We start from the raw sequence: 7,463 nt of genomic DNA on the forward strand, positions 1-7,463 counted from the left end.
AACGGTTCTTGATGATTATCTTTGCTTCCTTTCGCACAATTGTTTCATCGTTGGATTATGAGAATTCACTAGAGACTGACGATAAGCTTCCGACGTTCCGAAATTTAATTGCGTTTTCTCGCTCATTCTGGCCTTTGCATTGTTTGTACCGTAAATATCGGAGTTGAGAAAGTTACTTTATAAGAGTATCTAGTTACAGTCACAGTTGTGTTTTTGCTAAAAATGTAACTAGTTACAGTTACAAGTTACCAATGCTGTAAAGTAACGCGTTACAGTTGCTAAAAAAATAACAAATCGTTGCTTTGTTGCAATGAAAATAAAAATATCAAATCTGCATTTGAATGGTAAAGTGTCGACATAAGCGTTTATGCGCAAATGCAAGGCCTAATGCGATCTGTGGAGGTTTAAAATACATATAAAGTAACTCCTAATGTAACTATTAAATTAGTTACTAGTTATCGAGAAAATGTAACTGAGCTAAGTTACAAGTAACGAGTTGCTTTCCAACCCTGGTAAATATGTGAAATCGATGAAATGATAATTACTGAATACATTTTCAAAGTAAGTCATAATTTCCCTCATAAATTTTAATGCAATACTGAAACACACGAGGAAAGTTAAAGTGTACTGTTGCAAAGTAGTTAAAAAATTATGGCATATCAGATGTAAAATTTATTCAATTTAACTGAAAACTATTCTTAATGAAAATTAGTTTTCACCGAAGTTTTACCGAAATATTGATAAGGAAACGGGGTCACTTGAGAAAGATTTCAAGTGCGTTTCAATCAAATTTCATTATATTATTTTCAGAATTTTTCCACCAGGGCACGATTTTTGCTGTTAAATCTGCACCAAGCTATTTAACGAGATTCTCGGTCGTGCGGTTTTATGCTTAATAACGCAAGTCAAAAGTGTTTTGAGGACGCGTTCACGTTTAATAACGCAATTAAAAGTGTCTCGAGAGCTTGCAAGGAGCGACGCGCGGGAACGACCGAGCTGTTCCACTCGCGCGGCGGCAAGTAGTTACGGCCCGGTTTGATCAGCCGTAGTTGACGACGCCGCGCACAGATGGCGCTCGCAGTGATTTCCCCAAAAGCGTTTCGGATCGAGAGACGGGCGGATCGAAAAAGCGTTCGGTGAGAGTTCAAGTCCGGTACGCGTGCTTCTCGGTCGCTTCGGTGCGTGGCGGGTTTCGACCGTTGTCGATCGCGATCTCTGCCGCGTTTCTAGATGAATATCCGGTAACGTCGCGACACGAGCTCCGGCGAAACGGACCGCTCTCGTGCCGCGAAACCGCTTCGCCCCGTCGAGCCTCCGCGTCGAAAGCTCGAGCGATCGCTGTCTTGTTCGGCAAAACGCCTTCTCGTCCCGAGGTATTCCAAATTGCAGAGAGAACGCAGTGCAAAGTAGCGGAGCTCGTGAGTAAACAATATTTATGTGAACTGACAGATAGAGGAAAGTCCCCTATTACGCGATAGGCATCTAATATGAGACAGCAGGCTTTCAACATCCAAATTCAATCCAGTCTTCTTGCGCGGCGACTACGCAATCTAACAATGAATTTTCCGGATCTCGCTCTCCAAGGGCAGTGAATTCATGGCGGGACCAACAGACGATGCCTATTAATTTAGTAGAAACCCCGCCGTCTCATATTAGGAGTCGGTCTCGTAACACCGGACTTTTCTCTACCTACGCGGCATTGAACGTACGCCATGCTGCGACAACGTTGCGGCCATGTTGCAGCGACGAATTTCGCGGGAATTTGATGAGCAACAATGTACAATTGTACACTACATAGAAATAATTCTGAGCGCGACGATCCAAGGAAGACAATGCGTTAATCCTTTCGCGACCAAATTACTTTTCGTTTGAGGCACAAGCGTGACGACGGGTCGGCCGGATTCTTTCGCGGCAGCGATCGATCGATCGATCGATCGATCGAGCTTCCCCTCGCACAGATTACGCTCGATCAAAGCGGCGGATAATTCAGCCGCTCACTCGTAAGAAGCGAGCGGCGTCCCCGTAGAAATCGCTTCCTCTATTGAGATTTTTTGCACCTTCCTCTTCGCCTCCCCCCCCCCCTCGACCCACTCGTACTCTCTCCCCCCTCTTTCCCTGCGCCTCCCCGCCCCTCGCGATGGCCGATTAATTGCGCGCTAATGCTCTTCCGGGAAGAGCGCTCTCTCGCGAACTGCAGCAATCGCCGGGACTAAGTTGCAAATAATTCCGGCAGACACGGATACGTGGCTTCATATACAGCGCGAGTTACGCGGAGATTGCGTTGTAACCGCGATTTAATCGGAATACGGAGGCGCCGATTAACAGCATGTCGCGCCCGCGCTCTAAAATTGCGCGCGAGGGACAGCAAAAAGGGCCCCGGCCGCCGCGTCCTGCGTATTAAGGGGATGCTGCATGGGAGCGACTCTGCACTTTTTGCGCCTCTTGCTCCTAGGACTGTCGATTCACGAAAGCAATTGCGTGATATACGAACTATGTGGCGTTCGGAGACTCTTCGTTAGGCCTCCAGACGTAATTTCAACGATACCCGTGCTGCATCCCGATTTGCATATTGCACAAATGTTTCCGTGAATCGACATTTCTGGACGCAAACGGCGCAAAAGGTGCAGAATCACACCAGCATCCCCTTAAGTATGAAGCGAGATCTCACTTTCTCTCGCCCCCCTTTTTCTCCTCGTTGTACTCGTTTATCCTTGTCTCGTACAGTTTGGTGTCGCGCGTTAGACTAATATTACACCCAAAAAAATAAATTCTATTCATAAGCGGGGAAATCCTCTAAGCATTTCCTCTAAGCAAGAAATCTTATATAAAGCATTTCTCACTTTAACACATATTCATCTCTAAAAGAGTAGACTCATAATTTATAATTAAGAATAAATTCTTTTATAGAAAATTCCATTACAGTAATACGACTAGCCTCTTAAAATAAAAGGATATGCAAGACATTCGCGAATCGCAGCACGTGCGCTTGTTATTTGTTCGCGACACACAGGGCAGTGTCAGTTGCCCTGTTTGTAGCGAGCTGTGAAACACGTGTAACATACACGACAGTGTAGTGTAGTGCATAGTCAATTTGGTAAAAGTTTGGTAACTCTTCGGCATGAACGAGGTACAAAAATTTCTGGAGAAAGCCTATTTAAGTGACTACTGGCCCACGTTTGCGAGTGAGTTTGTTTTTGCTGATAGCTTTTTGGATATAGAACTGTAAAGTCTATTCTACGTTAATCGCAGTCGTACTTCGCAAGCTGTGCAACGAGGATCTCAGTCAATGCAATTGACTGAATCTCTCGTTGTGATGCTTGCGTCGTGCGACTACGACAAATGTAGGAATATTTAATACTTTATAAGATTAAAAGTAGAACATAATTCTTTTAAAAAGTTGTATAAATACTAAAAATAAGAATATTATCATATTACAAGAAGAAAAGATTCCTCTAGCATTAAGAGGATTGGGAGTTTAAATTTCATGCCTCAGAGTTATAGGATATTCCTCTAGATTTAAGAGTATCTTCTTGAGACCGTATTTCATAGGAAAATCCTTTAAAATCAAGAGGGAACCACTCAAAAATAGAATACTTTTTTATGGGTGTAGAGGAAATTCCCCTATTACGAGATAGGATCCTAATATGAGATAGCCGGGATTTCTGTTATAGGCATCATCGGTTGATTCCAGCATGAATTTATTGCCCTTGGAACGAAATCTGCGAGTGGGAAACCGCTGAGGGCATTGTGGTGTACAGATTTGCGGCATTACTGGGCACTACTAGGCATTTTTTGGGCATTAGTTTGGGCATTAGATATTGCTGGAGCATTATAAAGATAAAATAAGATAAGAGAAGGTAAAATAAGATAATAAGATCAATTAAATGCCCACTCGGCGTTGGTGTACAAGATTTTGGTCAGCGGTTTCTCCCTCAGAAATCTGTATAGTGGACAACTTATTGTTAGATTGTGTAATCCTCGCGAAAACCGACTTGTGATTCAATTTGGGTGATTGAAAAGCTGTTATCTCATAATAGAGGACTTTCCTCCACATTTGTCGTGCGACAAGATCTTCAAGCGTGTTGGCTGGCTGCAGAATAGAGAATTTCTACAGACTCGAGAACTTTTCTATTCTGCGGCCAATCAACGCGCTTGAAAATTTTGTCGCGCGACAAATGTAATAACAGCCTTATGCCGAAGCCACGTGTCCGCCTCCGTCGCTAGAGGTACGTGCAGCGTTGCGGCAAATAATACAATGCAAAATTCGCTCTAACACATCTCCCGGTTTCAGGTGTGACGAAGGGAACGAGACGGACGTAAGGAGGATCGGACGGGGAAATCGGAGCTCGGATCCAGTCGCCGTCGGTGAGTGGCTCTGTATATTTCTCGCCAACTTCATCGACTTCGTTCTCTTTATTGCGCGACGTTAATCCGACGAGGTGGACGCACGATGCGCTCGCCATTCTGCCTCTCCAAAGTGAAGGCACTCGATCGCTGCTTCAGTTGAACGAGACTCGAAGCAATGGAAATTACCACGCTGATTAGCTTAACTTTGCTTTATTCATAACTTCGTTACGCTTGAAATTAAACGAATGCCTGGCCGCGAGCTTTCTTTTTAAGACTAAATGAATTTCGATCGAACGGTCCAAATTGAAGACGCTCGATCGCTGCTCCAGTTGAACGAGACTCGAAGCAATAGAAATTACCACGCTGATTATCTTAACTCTGCTTTATTCATAACTTCGTTACGCTTGAAATGAAACGAATGCTTAGCCGCTTTTGTTTTAAAGCTAAATGAATTTCAATCGAACGGAGACGTGCGTCAATGACTTTAACGCACGGGGCTGAAAATTGCGTATGCAATAATCGAAAAAGGGAAGGGGGCGGGGGGTGGGGGAGGCGGGACAGGATAAATGAAGTGAACGCATTACGAGATGTATAATATAATTCTACAATTATACCATAATACGTGTTCCATTTATTAAATTGGAGATATAATACACAAGCGATAGATAACACGTATGTATAATTTATACAGTATTTTATACAGATTGTCTCTACCTCGTCCATTAACAATTCACCTAGGTTTACTGTACAGCAATGTGTATGTACGCGTGTGTGTATGTGTGTGTGTGTGTATGTATGTTTTATGTGCGTGTGTTGTCGGATACTCGATAGAGTTACAAGAGACTTAGGATGCGCCTTTTAGAAAACGATCGCTCGATTAGTCGCAGATCGCGCGAAGTAGCGAAGCGTTTCGCCCCTCTTATTCTTCCCCCCCCTTTTTCTGCGTTCTGAAAACGCCGCTCCTCGGAAACCCTTTTGCCCCGCGCGTTGCCGAATCGCTCTCTGAACGTAGCGATTAAAACGCTCGTTAGATTCCACGGCTCGCATTCCCGCCGCGTGTTGGACCAAAAGGCGGAGGATAGTCGCGCGCCCGTACACGCGAAGAAATCGCTTTCTCCGCTTTTAATCGGAGGAAAAAGCCTCGGAAGTGAGAAATCTGTCACTCAATCTCTCTCGGTGGAAAGCAATAGAAATGACCACTTTTAAGAAATTACCGCGTTGTGTCGCAATGAAAGTTACACACCTTGACAAATCACGGAGTAGAACAGTATCTTCTATTTGTTCGCGCAATGCGAGGGCTGTAGAAGACGATCGAGCCGGTGAGACCGGAAAGGGGGCGCGCTCCGGCGTGAAACCAAAGTGCTAAAAAAAAGTATTTCTCGCACTGAAAACTCACTTCCAGAGCCAAGATAGCGCGAGGGCCAACTGAAAAACTCATATTGTAAAGCAGCTTCCTTGGTTCTCCTCAAGCATACGATTTTGTCGCGCGTACCCTTTCCGTTCCAACCGACTTGATTATTAAATTATACCAAATCTCCCACGTTGTACAAAGCGAGGTTCGGTGTATTCCGTTAAAATAACGTCCCCGCATCGGGCGGAAGCTCGGGTAAGTCGTATTTAGCGCTAACCCGCGGCAGGAATGCGGAGGGTCCGTTCTTTTTAGTTGCACTTTTACTTTACTCCGTTTCCCCCTTTCGCTCCCCCTCCCTCCCTCCCCCGCCCCTGCCGAAAGCCCGAATATACACCTGTCTCATTTTAAATGCGGAAAGTGTAAGGAAGTGCAGCTGAAAAAAACCAGAGCCGGAGTTACGAGTTTAAATCGCACGCCACGTGCGACTTATATATATATATATATATTTCTGTGTATGTATATATATATTCTCCTATTCCTCTGCCCTTTATTTTTTTTGTTAGTCTACAATAGACGATATCTACTTACTTCACTTACGCGCCTAGACCGAACGCCGTATTAAATACGTTAGATATCACATTCACGTTTATCGTATATCTACATAATATACAAAGTATCCACCTTTGCGCGACGCGGACCCCGCGTTCGAGCGTGTCGAAAAGTGTTCACGCGCAGCTTATCTCCTCGGATATATATTTCATCTTTCCTTCGCGACGCAGATCCGCGACTCTGCCGACTTTAATTTACAAACGACGGTTGGAAAACGACGAAAGAATCTCCCTCGCTCGCTGGCAGTTTAGGCAAATAAATAAATTATTCGTACGCGACCGGTGAAAATTGCGCCAGGACAAACGAACGAATTTTCCGACAATCTTCAAATTTTCCAACGAGGGAACGTCCCCGCGGGGTTTCGATTCTCTGGGTAATAAGGTTGATTTCGAGGCCAGGATGAATTTGATTATTTTCCGGAAACCTAACGGAGGCGACTCGCAAACAATTGTTGTTTGTCGATGGCGAGTTTGGTACGGTTGGTTAAATTTGCGCTCGTGATCGTCTCGCTTTTGTCAAATAAATAGTCTCTCATCGGGCGGCGCGCGATTCAAAACGGCATTGTCGACCCCCGTGAAGCAGCGCGTCTTCGTCACGTCCGTGAATCCCGCGATACTCGATGCTCCCCGAAAAGAAAGCCGGGTTAATCGCGCGTTTGCGACGTGGCGAGTAATTTTCACGGGGCGCCTCTCGAGGGTCCGGCGCGTGGTGTCGTTTATTCAATCGGGAGACAACAATCCGGCGCCCGTTTCCCGGTGACGAGACGACTAGTACAGAGCCGACGCGCAGATCGCCGGGCCCTTGGATTTATGGTTATCCATTAACACCTTCTTGACGGGGGGCTGACGTTACGTCGCGTGCGTTGTTTGCCATATTTGCCGTGCGTTGTTTGTCGGATGGATAACAAAGCCTCCTCTCCCCTCCCCCCCCCCCCGGCGACTAATCTGCCATCGCCGTAAGCAGCTCGGCAAACCCCCTCCTATCGATTCCTCCGTGACGCTCTCGCAGCTACAGACTAAATATGCACACGCGATCGCGAGATTTTGGGGGATGGCGACGCGTCGCGATCCGGAAGGTGGTTAGCGATATTTGGATCGTCGCTAGATTTTCCCGCCGTACGGGGGGGGGGGGGGGAGAATGCTGTCACGTGTCGCAG

Source organism: Vollenhovia emeryi, unplaced genomic scaffold (assembly GCF_000949405.1).
Source record: "Vollenhovia emeryi isolate VEMERY1.0 unplaced genomic scaffold, V.emery_V1.0 DF939340.1, whole genome shotgun sequence".
Lineage (NCBI taxonomy): Eukaryota > Metazoa > Arthropoda > Insecta > Hymenoptera > Formicidae > Vollenhovia > Vollenhovia emeryi.